We start from the raw sequence: 22,608 nt of genomic DNA, 5'->3' as shown, positions 1-22,608 counted from the left end.
TATTTTACTATCAAAGTTATTTAATTTCAATGCTCTTTTGTCAGGTGTGTGCTGTTAACAAAAAGTATAACTTAGCCTTTTTCAGCCTTATTTCACATACCAAACCAGACATTCGAGGTAAAGTAAATAAATAGCCTTTTTTATTGATCCCTTCATTATTACACAACAAGGAACAATGCATCCTGACAAATTATACTCATGCCCAGGTTAATGAAAAACACTTTGGGCGCGCTCTGGCCTAGTGGTCCAGGCCCATGCCACATATAGGCTCTGACCTAGTGGTCCAGGCCCATGCCACATATAGGCTCTGACCTAGTGGTCCAGGCCCATGCCACATATAGGCTCTGGCCTAGTGGTCCAGGCCCATGCCACATATATGCTCTGGCCTAGTGGTCCAGGCCCATGCCACATATAGGCTCTGGCCTGACAGCGAGTCCCGCTCATTACTACCTTTGCTCCATGTCTCTCCCCTTCTCTCTCTCCCTCTTTCCTGTCTACCACTCCTTTCTATTAATTACCGGGCCCCTATTAATCACCGCGGATGGCTTTGAATTAAGTAATACATTCCGGCCTCCTTTTATGAGCCAGGGTTTTTTTTCAGTGTCGTATCTGTTACCTTCGCTGCTCTGGCTGGCTGTGCCTGTCACGTCAGCGTCCACTGTCCAGATGCCGGTGGCCGCGGTGCTCGGCTCGCGAGCACCGCAAAGTTAACTTCGGGAGAGAAGGCCAATAGGCCTATCTCACAGCCCCCTTTCCACGCCCACTTCCGGTAGATAGTGGTGTCTTTAACATTTACACTTTTTTTCTCTGGAGAATCTAAGTACATTTCCTAATGTTAAAATGTCAAAGACCGATAATAATATGAAGAAAACACAATGGTATAACAACTCAAATAAGAAGAATAAACCTTACCTTTACAAAACGGTAGTTTGTGGCTTGTGAAAATACCTCTTTTAACATGGAAGCCTATGGACCGAAAAAAAAGAACACCACTAGCTCTAAAAGGGGGCGTAAAAAGGGGGCAGGGAAATGCTGTGAGATAGGCCTATAAGCACTGTTCATGGCCACCGACAATAAAACTACCGGTAATGAGCGCAGCAGTCTAACTGCGGAGGAGGGAGGAAAATTACACAAAACCAAAGCAAGTGAAATCTATCCCACAGCCTACTACGGCTACTACAATGAGTGAGTAATGAGTTTGTGACACGATGTGCTGCGCGCCCGCAGATCTGCCCTTCATGCAACGAACGTTGGTTCTATAAACGGCAGATCGCAGAGCGATCTCTCTCTAACGCGCGTTGGAGAGAGAGACGCTCTCTCTAACACGTCTCTCTCTCTCTCTCTCCCGTTGAAGCCTTGGATTTTTACAGTCTATGGTTGGATCACTGCAGTGTTGCACTGTTCTGATTTGATATTATATGAAATAGCCTATCATACATTTTTTGTATTTTTTAGTATTTTTTAGTCAGTAGCCTAACTGTAGGCCTTTACCACAGTAGCCTATCTCAGTTGAAGTTATATACCGGTATATTTGTGACCAGATTTGACTGAGGGACTGCCATTGTATTTTTCTTTTTTTCATTTCATATGAAAGCAGGGAATCATATAGCCTAAAATGACAATGACATTGGTTGTTCAAGTTAAATGTGTTGATGTTATTATGGTATTTACCATAGGCAATATGCCAATAATGGAAAAACAGTTAAAATGACCATTGAGCACCTGCAACTGCACTGTTTAATATTTCATGAGGACTTGGTTTCAATAGGCTACATGAGCCCAATACATTTTACTAGGTTCTAACTGACCCAAAATGTGATTTGTTCATTATGATCAGTTTGAAAAGTAGAAATAAATGCCTCCTTCTTATAGCTGCCTCCTTCCAATAAAAGCCCGGTATCGGAATCGGTTGAGACAAATAATAGCCCGGGTTCCTAAAAGAGGATTTACGGTATCTTCACTTGTAACTATCAATAAAGGCAAAAAGCCAAAAACAAATCTTAAAGAAAAAACAAGTCCCTTAATGTTGGTGGGCCGTTCATAATACAATTCAGGTATGAAACCGCGGACCGTATTTATATATTTTTGTTTATATATATTTTGTTTGAGAACGTAGGCCAATGACATGGACCAAGTTATTGTGAAACACCTTTCCCCATTAGAATATTAAGACATCCAATGCACTACATTTCTGGTGTGAAATGGCACGAGGGATCCCCACAAAATGACCACCCCAAAAACCGACAGATGTGGTGTTTTGTGGGCTTTGAGCACCTGTCCCCTCAGTGCTCTCTGCACGGCCCTGCAGTAATATACTGTATATGTTACAGATCTCACTGGGGGTTCTGGGCACTGTAGGTTCATTCATAGTCCATATTTAGGTGAAGAGGTGGTCACCTCTTCACCAGAATAGTGGTTTTGGTGGCGCCGCTCATAGTCCATCACCATGCTCATATCTCCTACCCTCCAAATTTGTCCATTGTTTCCCTCTGCTTTCTCTCTACCGCATATCTGCCTCTATTCCATTCTGTTCATTTTCTGTTCCTTTCCTATTATATTTATGTCGCTGTCTCTATTATTTCATTCCTTTATTCTGTCATTCTCCCTCTGCTCTGTTTCGGGAGTTTGTTTGTTTTTCTGTCTGGAGCTCAGCTCGCAAAACCACCACGGAGCAAAGCCACACCGAGCACTGCTGTCGACCCCTGTGTCCTCCTGGCCGTGACGTGTGTGGGTGGAAGGGGTGGGGGGCAGAGTAACGGGGAGGCGGGGGAACGGGGGGAGCTACGGGAGGCAGTTTAGGAATAGCACGTTTGCGTTGTGCTGGCTATACTGCGATAGCCTGGCTAATAAGCCAGACCGAATCAGCCGTTGTCAAAAAGAAATTTGCCTGCCGGCGGATTACGGTCTGGAGAGGCTCAATAAGCCTATCTCACAGAATTTCCTCGCCCCCCTAAATACGCCCCCTTTCGGGGTTAGTGGTGATAGCGTGACGTCACTCCATAGACGCTACATGTTAATGTAGGTAATTTAAGAAGTCTACAACTTTTGTTTTCTCAAGGTAAGGTTTGTTCTATCTGTTCGACCTGATTTACCATCTTGTTTGCTTCATAATAATATTGGTCTGTCACATTTTTACATTAGAAAATGTACTTAGATTCTCCAGAGAAAAAAACGTGTAAATGCTCATGTTAAAGACACCACTATTTACCGGAAGTGGGCGTGGAAAGCGGGCTGTGAGATAGGCCTATCGTACGCCCATTTCCTACACCAGAGAACTGGTGTGGCCAATCAGGACACGGTATGCAATATTGGCGGGCTTTGGTACAGTGACGTTCAATGCTTGAGACCTTTGACTGACAGTAGCTCTAACCAATTGCGTCAAAGAGAAAATGTTTGAACCCGCCCCCCGGGAAACAAGATCCATACACAGCATCTCCAGACTCAAATACCACACGACAGTGTGATTTGAGTCTGGCTTATTAGCCAGGCTAATACTGCGACCCTGGGAACCCCGCCTCCCCGTTCCTCTGTCCCCACACACACTCATCTCTAATTACAGAGATCCGATATCCAATAATATGCAGCAGGGTCAAATCGGCCGATACCGATATATTACATTATTAGATATTATATTTATATTGAGCTCATTGCTGAAATATCAGTCAATATCGACGGAAAATATCGGTGAGAATCGGTTCAATACCAATAATGCTTTTATAATTAAATATCGGCCGATATATCAATATGCTACTGATAATATTGTGCATCACTGCTATGGGACATGCAAGTTGGACCTAGAATACTCTGACAAGCCTGACAATAAAGTGTCTGACAACAATACCAAGTAATGAATATAAGAAACAACAACGTACCTTTTTTATGTTGTTACCTTTATTGAATACAACAATATATCATATTTTATGACATTGTATGGTGAGTTTAATATAACCTACTTAAGTTTAAAGTTTAAAGAACCTTTTCAGAGGCTTCTTTTCCCTGTGAAAAGAGTAATATACTTTTAGACCACATTCAACATTCATCTTTAGTTAAATCTAAGCAATGCTAATCAACATGTTGTGACATTAGTAGACTATTGCTCGATGCACTTACCTTGCCAGCGGCATGGTGGCTTTTAGCTCTCATCTTGTTGACCTGGGCTTCAGCCATGTCGGCGCGCTCCTCGGCCTGCTCCAGCTCATGCTGGATCTTCCTGCACTTGGACAGATGTACGTTGGCCGCTTCCTCCTGGAATGTGACAGAGACAGGCGCGTAAACGTGGAAAAAAAAGTTCTCAGTCGCCACGACGGATTGCAGTCATTTGGATTCCATAGAAGCCATGCAGCGTGTCTTCTGTGAAAGCATGCTGTGCACTGAAAATAGCAGATCTGCAAGCTCACGACACGTCGAGCTCGTAGATCGGCTATTTACGGTCATTAGCTATTTTAAGTTGAAAGAGTATTTGATGTGATCAAACTAGGAATAGGATACAAGTTTAGAAGCATCTTCCATTAACATGAATTGCCTCATAAAATGTCATAAAAGCAAAGAGGTTTAATGCCGCAAAATAAAATAAAAATAAAATGCTGGTATGGTTCCTTCCTACAAAAACACATAGGCCTAAGGCAAGATTCTCATATAATTCAAAATGGCGGGTGATCTAGAGGTCAGAGGTCAAAAGTAAGAGCACGAAACGTGTCCGGCATGAGGAGACGCATATGTGTATCGATGGTTCATTGCCGACGGTCAAGCGGTTCATGAGCTATGCGTGGTCAAAGTTTGCATTTTCAATTGAGTGCTATAGCGCCACCCTTTGGCCAATGATTGTGGTCTTCGCATCCTCACCGTTTGGCATGGCCCTCTACCATATTTCCAAATTTCGCAAAAACAGACACACGGTTCAGCCAGAACTGCTATTTTTGGCGGAAGGAGAAGAAAACAAGAATTGATTCAAATCAATTAATTACCAGCTGATGCATCTTCAGAATTGTGCTATTATCTGAAATGTATATATCTGTGTCTGTTTATGTGTGTGTGTGTGTGTGTGTGTAAACAACAACAGGATCTGTCCAGGTGAGTGTAGCCTAGTACAAAATGGAACCAAAGGACCCTAGAACAAACTCTGAGACTGTCCAAATGGACTGTTATAGGCTCATTTGGTTGTCCTTATTGGCTTCTAGGAGAAAAACAAGACACTTCACTAATGTGATGTCCTTTCGAAAACTACACAATTACTGGTGCAAACAACTACTACCTCTGTCGATAACTGCACTGGGTACATATCAATATTTTTGTAAGACACAATAAGAAGAGGTATTTTTAATAACATTTTTGCAGTAAACAAGATAATAATAATAATAAAAGTTTATTTGTAACATGAAATGCAGGTCAAAGTGTTTTTCATGGCAATGGAGGGGAAAAAGCGAGGCATAAGACATTAAAATAACAGCAGTAAAGCAATACAGTGTGGACATGAACAACAAGGAATTTAAAAGATCAAGTAAAAGCTGTTTTAACCCATTTTGGGCGGGAACCCCTTTTGGTGTTTTAAGCATTATGTTATGCTTTAGCTATTGAAAAATAGCAGATCTCCAAGCTCATAGCGCGCTACGAGCTTGTAGGTCATTGCCGCGGACCACCGCACCAACCTCCGCAGGGACCCCCCTTATATTCAATCAATTCAATTCAAGAATTGATTCAATATGAATAATAACCAGCAGCTTCCGTATAGATGTGTGTTTAATATAAGGGGGGTCCCTGCGGAGGTTGGTGCGGTGGTCCGCGGCAATGTTCCCTCTAATTTGTTTTCGGTCTGAGTAAACACTCAAACCTCCTGAGCAGACATCAGCAACTGCTGAGCAAACATACATCACCTTGACACCAACTAGCCCAACATGAGAAAATGCGAAGTGAGCGCCCCACAATTCACACAGGTGTGATTTTTCTTTTTGCCAAATGGATTTTGGGAGTGAATCAATGAATAGTTAGATAAGGCAACAAGTTACAACATTTTTTTTGGTAATATCAAGGTGGTAGGCTAGCAATTTTAGGAGCCTTTTCAGGCTGTGACCCGCCAAAGTAATCATATTTGAACTGGGGACCCCCCACCCAGACAAGCAACAGAATGGTTCCACAGATAAATGTTGTGAAATAGCAGATGTCCAAGGTCGTTGTGAACTTGTGGATTGGCTATTTGCACAATTGTTGCCTCTGTCTTATATAATAATAGGGCTGTCAATCGATTCAAATATGTAATCGCGATTAATCACATGATTGTCCATAGTTAATCGCAAATTAATCGCATATTTGTATCCGTTCTAAATATACCTTAAATCAGTGGTTGTCAAGATTGTTCATATCAAGGCCCATTATTTATTCTGCATTTGAGCCACGGAACACCATTTGATGACATTTAGCCTTCCAGACCCAAACTAAAGAACTGTATTGATGTTGGTACCATTAGGAGAGATAACAGGCCAATGTTGATCAAATTAATTGTGCTACATTCTCAAATTGTGTAGAAGTAATGCAGATGTTTAACAATTTTTCAACTGTTGAGTGTGGAAGTATGGGTAATAAGATGCAGACGGTTTATGGCAATGCAATATATTTATTCAGATAAGATCTCCGTGTAGTACAACTGCTGTGTTATGATGGCAAGCATAATCTGGTTACATCCGGTTGGACCACATCCTGTTATAGCTACCCAAGTATCAGAGTAAAGGCATTACAGCTAACACCACATCTCCCTTTCTAGCAAGCTATAACAGACTGTAACAATTACAGCTCTAACTCAGATAATGCAGAATCTGGAATCCTCTGAAAACCCTTGCATGAAACTGAACACATATATATTCACTCAAAATAGAATAATGCACTCCTAAGGCTTCTCAAGAAAAATAACAAAAATAAACACTGTCAGGCAATATCTGTGGAGGCAAATAGTGTGAATCAGAACACAAAACATTCAACTTTCATCTTCTTTTTCACATCTTTTCTTTTTCAGGTTATTTTCTCTTTTTTTCACATTTCGCATTTGTCAGGTTAGTTTCTCTTTTTTTTCACACAGTTCACAAGTCCAGTCTGTGAGGTTTTCTCACCCTTCTGCCACACCTAGTGGTAGGACCATGTGTGTGTGTATGGACGGGTGTGTGTGCCTTGGGAGCCTGTGTTTGAGGTGACTCGGGCGGTCTGGATAATCCAGTGTAGGCTCACCTGGTCGGGGTGGGGTGCCTGGTGTTGGTGTGTGAGGTGTGTGTGGAACAGTCTCTGTAAAAGGGACAAGATGGTGTCTATTCCTCCGAATAGTGCCGGTAGGGCCGTCCACAATGTATGAACGTGGAGCTGAGTGGGACCACTGTGGAAACCACTGTGCCTTGAGACTTTGTATCTGTAATCCACACTGGTTGACCTGGAGTGAGTTGACTCAGATCTCTCACACGGTGTCTGTTGTTGAAACTTGCAGTGTCCTTTTCTCTCCTCTCCCTTTCCCTAGTTGCAACGACGGTGCTGTCTGGAAGCTCTGGAGTGAGAAGAGATGGATGCTGGGGCACCGGAGTGCGCAGTCTCCTGCCCATGAGGAGTTGAGCAGGACTGTAGCCATTTGCGAGTGGTGTAGCTCTATAGGCCAACAGAGCCAGATATGGATCCTTAGCCTTCTTTAGCAGCCTTTTCAGTCTGCACGTGACGTTCCGCCTCTCCGTTACTCTGAGCGAACCTAGGGCTGCTAGTGGTATGAGTGAACCCGTAAGCTGCTACAAAGTCCTTAAACTCTTGACTGGAGTACTGAGGGGCGTTATCACAAAAAAAAAAATCCGGGACTCCGTGCCTAGAGAAGAAGAGATGCACAATAACATCCTGAGATCGTGTGGGAGTTAGCTTGGCAATCTCTACAAACCTAGAGTAGTAGTCCACTACTAGTAGGTAGGTGTCTTGGTTGAATGAGAATAAATCGGAACCTACTTTTTGCCATGGTCTCTCTGGGAGCTCTGTGGACATTAACGGCTCCACAGGGTTGGCACGTTCCTTGATGCATGTGTTGCAATTTCTCACCAGCTCGTTCAGTTGGCCGCTCAAGCCAGGCCACCATACAGCCTCTCTGGCCCGCTCTCGGCATCTGGTCATCCCCTGATGTCCCTCGTGTAGTGCGTCGAGGACAGAGTTGCGCATTGCTGTGGGAATAACTAGTCTGGAGCCCTTGAGCAGTAGTCCATTGTGTACTGTAAGTATGGCTCTATTAGGCCAGTAAGCCTTCACTGGACCTGTGAGCTTGCTGCGGTCAGGCCATCTTTTCTGACAGTATGACATGACCTCTGAGCAGACGCTGTCTTCCTGCAGTTGATCTCTCAGTTGTGCCATGTATGTTGAGCTGGCAGGCATGCTAGTGACAACTTCATCCACGTATATGTTTGTGTCTTCCATCAAGTCTCTGTCTGTCAGTTTCGAACTTGGGTTTTGACTGACAGGTGAGCGTGAGAGTGTGTCGGCTGTAAACAGTTCTTTGCCAGGGGTGTGTGAGATAGTGTAACTGTACCTCATAAGTCTGAGTCGAAACCGCTGGATTCTGGGAGGAAGCTCTGTGAGTGCCTTGTGACCTAGCAGGCTGATAAGCGGCTTGTGGTCAGTCTCCATGGCAAAATGTCTCCCAATAAGGAAGTCTCGGAAACGCTCGTACCCCCATGTCAATCCTAGCGCCTCCTTCTCCACCTGGGCGTATCTCTGTTCTGTCTCTGTCATGGAGCGTGATGCTTACGCGACTGGTTTCCACCGCTCTCCCTCCTTCTGTAGGAGGACTGCGCCCAATCCGTATGAAGAGGCATCCGCCGACAGTTTCAGCTCTTTGTTGGGGTCGTACAGTGTCAGCACTGGAGGAGATGTGAGATCATTTTTCAGCTGATCAAATGCTCTCTGTTGTGCACATCCCCAGACCCACTGATACTTCTTCGAGAGAAGGTCTCTCAACGGCTTGTCTTTCTCAGCTAGACCTGGAATGTAATTTCCCAGCTGGTTTAACATTCCCAGGAAACTGCGAACTTCTCCTGTGTCAGACGGCTCTCTCATGGACATGACAGCCTTGACCTTGTCTGGGTCTGGCTGCACACCGTCAGCTGACAGAATGTGGCCTAAGAACTTGACTTCACTTTTGCCCAGCTCACACTTCTCCATGTTTAGTGTGACCCCGGCTTCCTGGAGTTTGTTGAGGACTGTGTGTAGTCTGATGTCGTGCTCGAGTTGGTCTCCTCCCCATATAAGAACATCATCCATGTGGCATACGACTCCCTGCAGCCCATCGATAATCATAGACATGCGCCGCTGAAAATGTTCTGGGGCCGACGCTATGCCGAAGGGCAGTCTGTTAAAGTAAAAGCGGCCAAATGGGGTTATGAACGTGGTGTACAGTGACGACTCAGGGGACAATGGGATCTGCCAAAATCCTCTGTTAGCATCTAACTTGCTGAAGATCTTCGCCCCTGCCAGAGAACCAATTGTCTGCTCCACTGAAGGCAGTATGTATTTCTCTCTGCAGACCGCTTCGTTGAGGCGGGTGAGGTCGACGCAGATGCGTACTGAGCCGTTTTTTGTAGGCACTGGAACCATGCCTGAACACCAGTCAGTTGGCTCTTCCACTCTGGATATGACTCCCATGTCCTCCATTTTCTTGAGTTCCTCTTTTACTTTGCCTAGTAAAGGGATGGGGACTCGTCTTGGTGTGGCCAGGGAATAAGGATTGGCGTCTGGCCTGAGCTTAATAGTGTATGGCTGCTGCATCATTCCTAAACCCTGACACAATTTTGGGTAGGACTCTTGCATGTCAGACTTGTCTATGCTGTCTGCTCTGTAGACTAGTTTAAGCTTAACACTTGCTGGTCTGCTTAACAAGGCTACATTTAAGTCATTGACAACATAAATATCTTCCTGTATCACTTGCTCTCCTTTGCATAGTGACTCTCTGTACCTGCCTAAAACAGATAGAGGCATGCGACCTGGGCCAAACAGTGGTCTGTCAGGTTTGGCTAACTGTGTGTCGCCCTCTGTAATGGCATAGTAGATCTGGGCTGGGATAACTGAGACATCGGCTCCTGTGTCGATCCTAAATCTGACTATATGGTTTCTCACAGTCAAATCAGCATACCATGGGTCTAAGCCTGCATCTACTGAGCCTAGGAACAAGGGAGCGTCAGCATTACGTTATGTCTCTACAACATGTACTGTTTTGGTAGATCTACATACTTTACTGTAATGGCCTCTCTTTCCACATGTGTGACATCTCTGGCTGGGCACTGTGCTATGGCATGACCAGGGGACTTTCCACATCTGTAGCATGTCTTGCGGTCAGATGATGGATGTGGCTTTGCTGATGAGTGCTTTTGGTAATGAGGGGTCTTAGGTGTGAATGGTTTTTGTCTTCTGCCTTTTGTTATAGCATCAATGTCCATTCTACCCCCTCCTCTGAGGTCTGTCTGCTGCCTCTTGATCGCCTCTGACTGTCTTGCCATATTGACTGCTTTTTCCAGCGTCAAATCCCTGTCTAACTGCATCCTCTCAGCTAGATTGTTGTCTCTCAGCCCCACCACGATGCGATCTCTTATTAACTCGTCGTGGAGTGCTCCGTATGTGCAATGTTCAGCCAGGGCATGCAGTGCAGTAATAAAAACATCAACGGCCTCGTTTGGTTGCTGCACTCTCTGATTAAATCTTGCTCTCTCATATATCACGTTCTTTCTGGGCACAAAGTATGTTTCCAAGGTGGCTCTTACCGAGGTGTACTGCTGTCTTTGTGCGTCGGTTAAATCATGACCGCGCAGGATGTCGTCTGCTTCATCCCCCATGCAGTAGATAAGAGTGTTCGCCTGGTTAGCTTCTGTGCTAAGATTGAGGTTGCTGGCCAGTCGGAATCTCTCGAACCTGCGTATCCACCGTTCCCAATCCTGAGGCTTTGAAAAGTCGAACGCTTCAGGTGGTTGTATGGAGAACGTAGCGCCCGGAGGAGCGTTAGCATTAGCCGGTAGCTGTGGAGGTTGTTGCTGCTGTGCTGCATGTGCAGCCTCGCCGCCGCCGCCTTGAGACATCTCGTCCCTCGCTGACGTTAAACTCTCCTTTTTTTCCGCTCCAAAAGTTGCTCTTTACCGCTGCCCAACTTCTGACACCATGTGGAAGTATGGGTAATAAGATGCAGACGGTTTATGGCAATGCAATATATTTATTCAGATAAGATCTCCGTGTAGTACAACTGCTGTGTTATGATGGCAAGCATAATCTGGTTACATCCGGTTGGACCACATCCTGCTATAGCTATCAGAGTAAGACATTACAGCTAACACCAAGGCATTACAGCTAACACCACAGGCATACTGATAGAAATCAGACATAGGCCTATATATTATTGCGGAAAACCCTAATTAAAAATATTCGGCCCCAGCACCTTTTACTCGATCAAGCATTGCTTAAATGTAATTACAAAACGGCCTGGCCAATCAGCAGCAGCTATCCCGCCTCTAGCTGCTGCTGATTGGCCAGGCCGTTTTGTGGCCGGGCATCAAGTCTGCCTGAGAGTTCCCAGATGGGAGCAGGAGGGGGGAACCCAGTGTACTCTCTGCTGCCCCATCTGGCGGAGTCAGGTTAACTAATCTGGTCACACTGGCTCAATTTTGTGAAATTGGCCTCCGTCCCAAAGACTAGGAAGCCATGCTGCCGGTGGTGTTTGGAGAGGAATTCATCCCCTCCTCAGGTGAGTGCCCTCTCGCCCTTCACTTCGACCTCCTGCAGAGTCTGCGGGATGGGAGGCATGAAACTGGCCCGCCGTCTCTCCAGGCGCGACTTCACGGCATGAAAGGGGGGGATGTGTTGCACGTCAGCCGTTTGGGCCACGACACGAGATCTAGCCACCTCGTGTGTAGAAACACATTGCACCCCCGACGGGCGCAACGCCAATATATCTTGTCTGGCTTCGTTTTGTTTCTGAGGTAGCGGAAATTATTAATGATGAGGGCTTTCCCTCCGCGACTGTTCGCAATCTGAATATAAGCTGGTAAAGCTGCTTCAGCGTCCATGATGTAAGAGAATGTATCTCACCATGGGACGCTCTTTTATATCCGTTAACTTGATTGATTAACACCTGATTCCAATACATTGTACGACTACCTCAAACTCATTGGCCGTGGCAAATTGAAAAATGTCAAGAAGTTACATTTTTAACGTGCTGGGACATTGGTAGCACCCGTGCGTAATGACTGCGAGCATCCAATCCAAGTCCAGCACCACCTTAGAAATCGCTGTCCAAGGTGCTGAAGTATCATCGTATTTTATTAAACCAACTGCAACCCAACTACAGGTGCCCATGGCAATTATATTTATGAACATTCATCGTTTTTCATTCTACATAAACCTGTGCGTAAACGTGCGTAATACAGCTCTGAGCCTCTATGGTGTTCATATTCACATTGTGACCCACATCGGACCCTATAGAGCGTTGACATGCAGTCATTTATAATCCTCAGACAAAATTAAAACCTCTTTTAGTCGTCGTCCACAGCCCCCATCTTTTTGTACTGGTATGTAGCCTAGGGTTTCCTGCAGACCTTTTTTGCCCCAGTGCCACACCTTGCCTAAAATCTTTGGCACTGTGCAAAACATGGAGTGAAATATTTAATATTATACTACTGGCAATTGGTTGAAATAATGCTCTCAAGCTGTGCTGAAATGAGCATGCCAGCACACCTAGACGCGTTAACAGTCTAATAGCTTCTGGGCTTCTGTGCACCGGGGCAAAGCTTTTTCCTGCACTGTATAACTGTGATGATGCCGCCCATTATTATTATTTGTATTATGTTTTATATTTTTTACAGGAGGCACATGTCATTGCTTCCACTTTGCAATGGATAATCAATAGGCTACAAATCTGATTTAGCAATGACTAAACATATAATATAATATATATATATATATATATATATATATATATATATATATATATATATATATATATATACATATACATATATATATATATATATATATATATATATATATATATATATATAATATAATTGAATCAACTTTCCAATTTCAATTGCGTTTTGGCTTTCAAGGCTTTGCATGGGTGATTCCTGCGCAACAGACATATAGTGTTTATGAGGAACGCACAATATGCCTATACGACCTGTATACGTGCAATCAATATAACTGAGGGCTTGTGGATTGATAGATACATGAATAATATAGCTGTCAACTATAGGCCTAAATCCAGCTAAATCATCATCATTGTGCAATATGGGGTTCCCAGCTGCGCACATCGCCGCTTTGCATGTTCATTCCAAAAATAAATATAGGCTACAGAAAACAGCATGGGGCGTGCGTGCGTCCCGTGACTCCCGTCCGTCAGAGGGGAAGAGTGCGTCTGAAGTGAGACGCCAGGGGCTGCAACATTGGATAGCCACTAATAATAATAATAACAAGTAAGACGCGCAAACGCGGGAAGCGAACGCAGCTCGTAAATTGCAATAACAACAATTAGAATAAATTACGTACTTTTTAAGGTTTTTTTTAAATTAAATGTTTTTTTTTGTGTGTGTATATGTGCGTGCGTGTTTCTTTTTTAGGTTTTTTTTTTTAAAGTTTTTTGTTTAAGTTTTTTTTAAGTTAAGTTTTTTTGTAAGTTAAGTTTTTTGTGTGTGCGTGTTTCCTTTTTCAGTTTTTTTTTTAGGTTAAGTTTTTTTTTAAGTTAAGTTTTTTTTTAAGTTAAGTTTTTTGTGTGTGCGTTTTTTTTTTAAGTTAAGTTTTTTTTTAAGTTAAGTTTTTTTTTAGTTAAGTTTTTTGTGTATGTGTTTTTCCTTTTTACGTTTTTTTTTAAGTTAAGTTTTTTTTTAAGTTAAGTTTTTTGTGTGTGTGCGTTTTTCCTTTTTAAGTTTTTTTTTTAAGTTACGTTTTTTTTTAAGTTAAGTTTTTTTTTAAGTTAAGTTTTTTGTGTGTGTGTGTGTGTGTGTGTGCGTGCGTGCGTGCGTGCGTGCGTGCGTGCGTGCGTGCGTGTGTGTGTGTGCGTGCGTGCATGTGTGTGTGTTTTTGTGTGTGATACAGCTGCGCCCTCTGGTGGTGGGCGGGTGGTGTTACAGCGTGACACACACACACACACAGACACACACACACACAGACACACAGACGTGATCTGCTGGGTCTCATAGTAAATGCTCACTGCGTTCGCAATAATAACAAGTAACGCCAGGGCTCCACCGGACGCGTTGCGTCTCCGTCGCGTCGCGTCAAAAAACGCACCGGTTCAATTTTAATGTGTAGCCACCCTTCATTGATTAAAAAGGGAACATTCCCTGACGGTGACGGAGACGCGACGCTGACGCGCCCGGTGGAGCCCGGCCGTAAGACGCGCAAACGCGGGAAGCGAACGCAGCTCGTAAATTGCAATAACAACAATTAGAATAAATTACGTACTTTTTAAGGTTTTTTTTAAGTTAAGTTTTTTTAAATTCAATGTTTTTTCAAGTTTTTTTTTAGTGTGTGTATGTGTGCGTGCGTGCGTGTTTCTTTTTTAGGTTTTTTTTTTAAAAGTTTTTTGTTTAAGTTTTTTTGTAAGTTAAGTTTTTTTTTAAGTTAAGTTTTTTGTGTGCGTTTTTCCTTTTTAAGGTTTTTTTTTAAGTTAAGTTTTTTTTTTAAGTTAAGTTTTTTTTTAAGTTAAGTTTTTTGTGTCTGCGTTTTTCCTTTTTCCTTTTTTTTTTTAAGTTAAGTTTTGTGTGTGTGCGTGTGTGTGTGTGTGCGTGCATGCGTGCGTGCGTGTGTGTGTGTGTGTGTGTGCGTGCATGTGTGTGTGTGTGTGTGTTTTTGTGTGTGATACAGCTGCGCCCTCTGGTGGTGGGCGGGTGGTGTTACAGCGTGACACACACACACACAGACAGACACACAGACACACAGACGTGATCTGCTGGGTCTCATAGTAAATGCTCACTGCGTTCGCAATAATATAAAAAAAGAGAAAAGAATAAGCGCTACGTGGGTCCTTTATATGTAGAGAGAACTGTTGTCAGGTGCTCTTTGGAGAGGGTTTCATATAGCAAAGCACAAGAGTTCTTAAAAAGTTCTATACCTTGAGTCAATGTCACTGTGGAAGGAGATATAAGGTGACGAACTTAAAAGAGGGTCCAAGGCAGCTCTGTCCAGTAGAACTAGAAAAATCCTTTATTTCATTGATTAGTTAAATATTAAAAACAAGGGTTAAAAACACGACCAACGCGTTTCGGCCTGCATCAGGGTCAACTGAATAATAATAATATGTTGATGAATATAACTATATTTTTCTTGCGTGCACATGTAAGCCGGTGGAAATGTATAGATGTGTTTGGTTTATTGTAATTTTTGTGCTTTTGCTGTGTTAATACTTTGCATGTTTGTTTGAAATGTTTTTCTTTAAGTTGCTGTGAGTTGATTAGAGTGAGATTATTGTCCAGTGATTTTGCTTTAGTGTTTTGCTTATTTGTGTTTGAGTGCTGCATGATTTTGTAAACCTTATTTTTTCCACTGACTGGCACAACCTAAACTGAGCTAATGACCTGCACCTGGGTTGGGTGTGGCCCACCAATCAGTAGCCCTATATAGCAGAGACAGTGTGTTTGGAGGACAGAGTGTTCCAGAAGAGGAGAAGGAAGGAGAAGGTTCTGTGGAGAAGAGGGGCAGCTACCACGGCTGGGGGCCAGGATGCAGCCGGGGGCCAGTGGTAGCCATGTAGTCGACACTAGATGGGCTGTAAGCGCCACGACCACGACCCCCATGGAGGGCCAGTGGTAGCCATGTCCTCGACGCTTTAAGTGCCACGACCACGACCCCCAGAGTGTGCGCCCTTGCCGTGGGGGGGCTGCCCAGAGATGAGACGAGGAGAGACGACACAGAAAGCAGTGGAGAGGTTGCGAGAGGAGAGCTGGATGTGCACATAGAGAACGAGAGGAACTGACGGAATGCAGGGGATGTGATTATAGGGAAGGCACTACGCACTTTAAGTAAGACGCTGGAGGGAGGATCTGTTGTGAGGAGCCAGAAGGATTGTTCCAGTCCAACCAGAGGCGAGGCGGCGTTGCGACGGAGAGGTTTTAATACTGCAAGCCAGAGACAGATCGGCCCCGGTGTAATAAGCCTGGGGCGCCTTGACTACAAGGCGTAGAAGAGTACCCCCTTCCCTGACTGCCTGCACAACCTCCCCTTGCTATTTTGCACATCGTTCTTTTGCACATTGTTCTCCAGACCTTTTTTAATTGTTTGTTTTTGTTTTGGTTAGGGTTTTAGGTTTAGGGTGTTTTTAAGCATTGTATTTTGTATTGGCCATTTTAACGTGCCCCCTGTATAAGGCAAATAAAACTATTGTTGTAATCCCCCACCTTAATCCTGTTTCAGTCTTTTTATGGTTTTCCTTAATTTATTGCTCTTTTTAAACTGGTTTTAATATCGAACCTGAGTGTCCTTTTATTGTTTAGAGTTAGAGTTCCCTTGACTCTTTTAATCCAAGGGTGGCGTAGTTGGCTATATGGTTTTAAATGAGTCTCACAGTACAATGCACCCCGCACTTTAATTAGTGCACTTTAAATACACTGTGTTTCTCATAGAGTTCTTGTGACATAAACGGCCACACGTCACACACAGACATTATCATATAGGCTATGTCCTCCCGACCGTGTAAGGTTATTAAAATGGACATAATCAGATATAGACAACTTGTGACTTTGACGCACGCACGCACACATTAATTAATTTAATAAAATGATGGGATTAATGACAGATTAATATGCTTTGACAAAGGTGCAAATATGTCATCCCTACGACACACACACACACACACACACACACACACTTACTTTTTTTTTTTGCATTTGAATGCTTGGACTGCGCAAATGGTCCGGACAGTGAGGACAAAAGAGGTGTTACAAATTATCATTTGGCATGCATTCTGTTTGTGTATACGTTTCGGAGGTGTGTATGGGCCACTGGGGTGCTTGTGTTGCATCGGAATGGGGGTGCGTCGGAATGGGGGTGCGTCGGAATGCCGGGGTGTAACCTTGGATAACGTGTAACGTCTGTGTACACGTTATCCAAAGCCCTACTATTGAAGTCAATTTCCCCACACACAATGCACTCTGTGTTATCATCATCAAAGGCACCACATGCGTTTTGTTGGTCTTAGACTTGGCCTTTTTGCCAGCAGACCTTGTAGGAGCCTTAGACCCAGCAGACGTTGTAGGAGCCTTAGAAGACCCAGCAGACTGACCAGCAGATTTTTTAGGAGCCTTAGACGACCCAGCAGACTGGCCAGCAGATCTTTTAGGAGCCTTAGACGACCCAGCCCCAGTGCCCTTGGAAGGACACAGCTTTCGCTTTGCCATCGAGACCCTTTCTTCTTCTTCCAACACTGCTTTCACAGGGGTGTCTGTGAGGATGGCGGTGGTCCTCTTTCTCCCCCCCCCCCCCCTCTGCCGCATTAGCTCTGGGCTGAAACTGGTGTCCTCTGAACCTGGGCTGGTCACTGGAGTAGCGTGGACCTGTGCGACGACAACCTGTGACGCAGAGCGGACCTGTGAACCTGGGCTGGTCACTGGAGTGGCGTGGACCTGTGCGACGACAACCTGTGACGCAGAGCGGACCTGTGAACCTGGGCTGGTCACTGGAGTAGCGTGGACCTGTGCGACGACAACCTGTGACGCAGAGCGGACCTGAGGGGTGTCAACCTGTGCAGCAGTGTGGACCGGACTGGTGACAACCTGAGTGGAAACCTGTGAAGCAGCGTTGGGCGGACTGGTGACAACCTGAGGGGAGGCAGGGGCAACCTGTGAAGCAGTGGGGACCTGAGGGGCTTCTTGCAGAGCTAGCAGCTGAGATGAGATGGCCAGCAGTGTAGCTGCAAGTTCTACAGTGGCCTGCTGTGTAGCGTGGGGTTGAGTGGTGTGCTGCATTGTTGCTTGGAGCCGAGTGTTGGCAGCCTGCAGTTGAGCCTGAACTTGAGCCAGAGAATTAGCGTGGACTGGAGGGGTGGAAATTAGACCCTCAGCGTGGACTGGAGTGGTGGCCTCAGGTGTGGAGAAGGCAGGACTGGCAGGTGCCGACTCCTCCAAGGCGGGTGGTGCTGGTCTGTCTGTAACATAAGAGGGCGCAAAATCTCTCTCACCAAAAATGTCCTTGTTTAATGGCCAATTCACTAGTAGAGATCACACCATCAACCAAGAGTCTCGTTGGAACAGTTTATTGCAAAAGACAGGTAAATGCAGGTGGCTGTGTTTTGTTGGTGAAATGGCATGGGGAACATTGTGACAGGTTATACATGTGTAGGGTGTGCTGGGGAAGGAAGAGGGTTAGTTGTTGGGGCGGCGGCGGGGGGGGGGGGGGGGTTGTTGGGCTGTCGGGGGGGCTGTTGGGGTCGTGGGGGGCTTGTCGGGCTGGGGGGCCGAGTGTGTCTCGGCGGGGGGCCCGGGGTCGGTGTGCGGGGGGCCGGATGGGAGGAGGAGCCAGGTGCGGATGGACAGTAGGGGGACTGGGGCGAGGCGGGGGACCAGGACGAGGCTGGGGATCCGAGCGAGGCGGGGCGCGGGCTGATGCCGCGGGGGGAGGACGAGAGAGAGGCGGGAGGGGATGGGTGGACGAATGTTGAGGAGAGGGAGGGGGGGCAACGGGGGCGGGGCGGGGGCCCTGAGGGTTTTGGCCCATGATTTCTCTCAGATCGGAAGCGACCGAGGCCCCACTGGAGGACCTGTGTGAGAATGGATTACATGAGAGAGAGTTAGCCGGGTGCGTGCCTGAGGAGAACAAGGTGGTTAGTGCATGAGGGGGAGGAGGGGGTGGGATGTGAAAAACTGTGCATGGGTGCTGGAGCGCCCGGCTGAGTTTAAATACCGTGCTTGATTAACTAGAGAGGTGGAGATAAGGGAGGAGTTGTTATCAGGAGAATCAAGCAGGTGAGATTAGGAGTTGGCGTTGGTCGGATTGGTGGTGGTGGTGACGTGACGGAGGGAGATTGTTTTTGGTGTGGTCTCCCCTCCTGAACCTGCGTTGTTCCAACTTCATTTGCCAGTGCATCGGAAGCCAGCAGTGATGTTGGATTGTGTTGCAGCAGATGGCAGCGCTGTTCTTACGATCCCTGGGACAACAAGCAAAAAAAGAGAACACATTTAGCCTAGTGTCTAAAAAGGTCTAGCTGGCCTGACCTGATAATCTTTTGATCATATGATGATGATGTCACAGTATTTTAGTTCAGTTGGAGTCAGACATTGATCAAAGCAACACACCTGGTAAATCGTAGATGCACACCGTTTACCCAGGGTTTCGCATCATCCACTGGTCCATCGCAGAATTGATGTACCTCTTCAACGGGCCATACACACTGCGATCAAGAGGCTGGAGCTTGTGGGAGCAAGTGGGGAGGGAAGGACAGCAGCACAACTCCATTTTCCCTGCAATAATCAATGACTTCCAAAGAGAGGTGAGACGCATGGTTGTCAAGCAGCAAAAGGACTTTAGCTTCCTTGGTAGCTCTGCTGTGATGCACAAAGTGCTTTAAGAAAACTAAAAAGTATTTCTTCTGCATCCATCCTGAACCACTTGCTGTTCCAATGCAGCCTGGGGGCCCATCCCGCACAAAGTGGTCCTTGAAGTTCTTCCTGGGAAAGATGAACTGTGGTGGAATGCTGTTGCCTTGTGCACGGCGAAAGCCATGGTGACCAAGGTCCCCCTCTCTGCGGACATCATGGCGCCAACCTGCTTTCTGCCTCGGCAGGCAATGACTTTGTCTGGAACTTGGACAGTAACGGTGCTCGTCTCGCAGTGGCGGTCCGTGCCGAAATGAACTAGGCCTTCAACCCACCCCCCCACCCCCCCAAAAAAACTAGCCGATCTACAAGCTCACGACGCGCTGTGGGCTTGTAGATCGGCTATTCCCCCCCCCCCCCCTCTCATATGTTCTTATACAACATTAAACCACGCAAAAATTGGTGGAACTGAACCACACTCATATCAGGCTCTGTAATATCCCAGCTATGCTGCACCGGCGGGGACTAAACACACGCAGCGCGTGCGCGCGTGCACACACACACACACACACACACACACACACACACACACACACACACACACACACACAAGTGGCTCTGCAGCGCACAGCCACATAAGACTCGGCCACACACACTGTCAGCACGGACAACCACACGTCCTGAAGTCCACAACCATAGCCTATAAAACGATCAATCAATAAGCTGCGTCGCATCGCGATCGCATGTATATAAATATTATATAAAGATCCTTACCATGGCTGCCTGCAGCATACCAATGGTCTACCCTGCAAGCTTTTCTTGAAGTCCTTCCTTCTCGAAAAATGCTTTGACTGTAAATCCACCACTAAACTGTTTCTTCTCCTCCTTCAGCCGTTTTCCGCGTTTGTTTGTGAGTTAAATCTATTTAGCTCCTCAATCAACCCACAAATGGGAACTCGCGCAGAAAGTTTGAAACACCCAGTTCTCTTTTCTCATTTGACAATATTTCCCCCCAATGATGGGATCCAAGCAAGACGTTAACGTCACCAAAGGCCAGCTAGCTGGCGCTGGCATAGATATATATAAACTCTAGATAGCTCACCCGCGCTGTTGGCCAATGGAGAGCGACGTCGTTACGTGGCGGCCATCTTACCTCGGGACACATAACATTGTGTCTATGGGGCATGTACTCTTAAATGACCATAACTTGCTCAATTTTCAACCGATTTTCAAACGGTTTGGTTTGTTATAAACGTCAGAGACGTCCGCATACTTATATGCTTTTATACGACGTTCATATAAAAAACATAAATTAAGCAGATAAGCGTCCAGAATCATAGCCATGTTGACAACGTTTGTAATAAACCAACCCGTTTGTAAATCCGTCAAGATTTGAGCGAGTTATGACTGTTTCTGTTTGAGCTGCCATTGAACATACTGTACTGTAGCCCCGAAGTAAGATGGCTGCCGGGTGAACGACGTCAGAAACTCCGCCTTGAGCCATCTAGTGTTTATATATATCTATGGGCGCTGGTACATGAATGAAAACGCCCAGCAGGGCAAACTCAAAATCTGATTGGCTAAGGAACCTGTCAATCTCTATATTGATCCCATTCATTTCAACAGCAAGGGGATTCACTGGAGTTTCTGCAGGCCTCCTGGTAGAGAATTTTACCCGGAGACAACACAAGGAAATAATCTCATTGGTTAAAAAAAACCCAAGGGCTGTTGTACCTGCACAGAATGGAAGCAGAGCATCCAGCCTGTCTGAGTGAAAAACAGTGCAGTGGCAGCGAAATAAATATAATATTATATATAATATTATAGATATAATATTTGTTAAAAAGAAAAACTTATTATAAAATATAAATTTCTGCATCAGGCAAGTGGCATCAGGCAAGTGGGCCAGCAGAGAAGGCCTTGCTGGCCCTGACGGCCCACCACTGTCGTCTCGTCCATGTTCCAGATGTCCTCCGCTTGGAAGCAGTGACGTGTGAGGACTTGGGACAGGTTCTGAAAGAAATTCCCCACATTGACTGGGTTGAAGCTGGTCGCTCTTGAAAGGCTGGTGGCCTGAGGACGGCGAAGTGACAGGACAGGGTTCCGCTCCAGGAAGCTTGTTAGCCAGCCCTTCCCAGACATCTCTCTGGCAGCCCAGGGCGCTGGATATTTGCAGCCATGCTCCCTGGCCAACTGAAAAGCAAGCCAACAGACCTGATGACATAAACGATGAATTATTAAAAGTAGGTTCATTGTCCATGTCAGTAATAAATGTTATGCATCTTGATTTATGCTTTTGATTTATATTTTAATTATTTTTGCTTTGTCTAACATTTTTGTAAACAGCTGAACAGATACAAAATGTTAATATGTAGTCCTACAATGCATTCATATAAGTTGTCAAAACTAGCAGTCAGCCATATTAATTTCAAGGAGCACCAGTTTATGCATTAGTCATCATATAATGGCATTTCTATATCTGGGAATTATAGAGTTACAGACCCATAAGGGTCCATTTGATTCCTAATATCCATCATTTAGCTGAGGACCCCCAGGAACTCCCTCTGGGGGTCCCCTGACCCTACTTTAATAACCAATGGTTCCTAGCCCATGTAGGCTAATTTATAAGTGCTGGTTGTGATGCATTGTAGACTCAGTGGAACAGCACATAGCTTGGTATCTGTTGTGCTGTTTCACTGAGCTTAGGCTATAGGCTTAATGCATTATAACCAGCATTTATATGCCTCATCATTTAACCTCCCTAGGGCTGAGGCCATAATAAATACTGGATGCCTTGAGGAGGTAATCTGTGAGGACAGCTTCCTTGTCTGCACTGAAGACACTATTATGGGGATTGTAGCCAGGTAGAGGGGCGTCAGGGTCCAGGGCCTTCCTCTTGCCTCAGTGTCGTCTCTGACACCCCATGCACCTTAGCTGCCCCACGGACAGACTGGCCGTCTAAAACGGCCTGGTAGGCTAGGGGGAAGGCATCAGGTGGGTAGAGACCTCTTAACACATAATTTGCTAACCACGTATCCGTACGTCTTTAATTAGCCATGCGTCCGGTGCGGACCACGTATCCATACGTTTCTAGGGCTTTTTTATT

Source organism: Electrona antarctica (assembly GCF_951216825.1).
Source record: "Electrona antarctica genome assembly, contig: scaffold_25, whole genome shotgun sequence".
Lineage (NCBI taxonomy): Eukaryota > Metazoa > Chordata > Actinopteri > Myctophiformes > Myctophidae > Electrona > Electrona antarctica.
Note: the sequence above shows the minus strand (reverse complement) of the source record.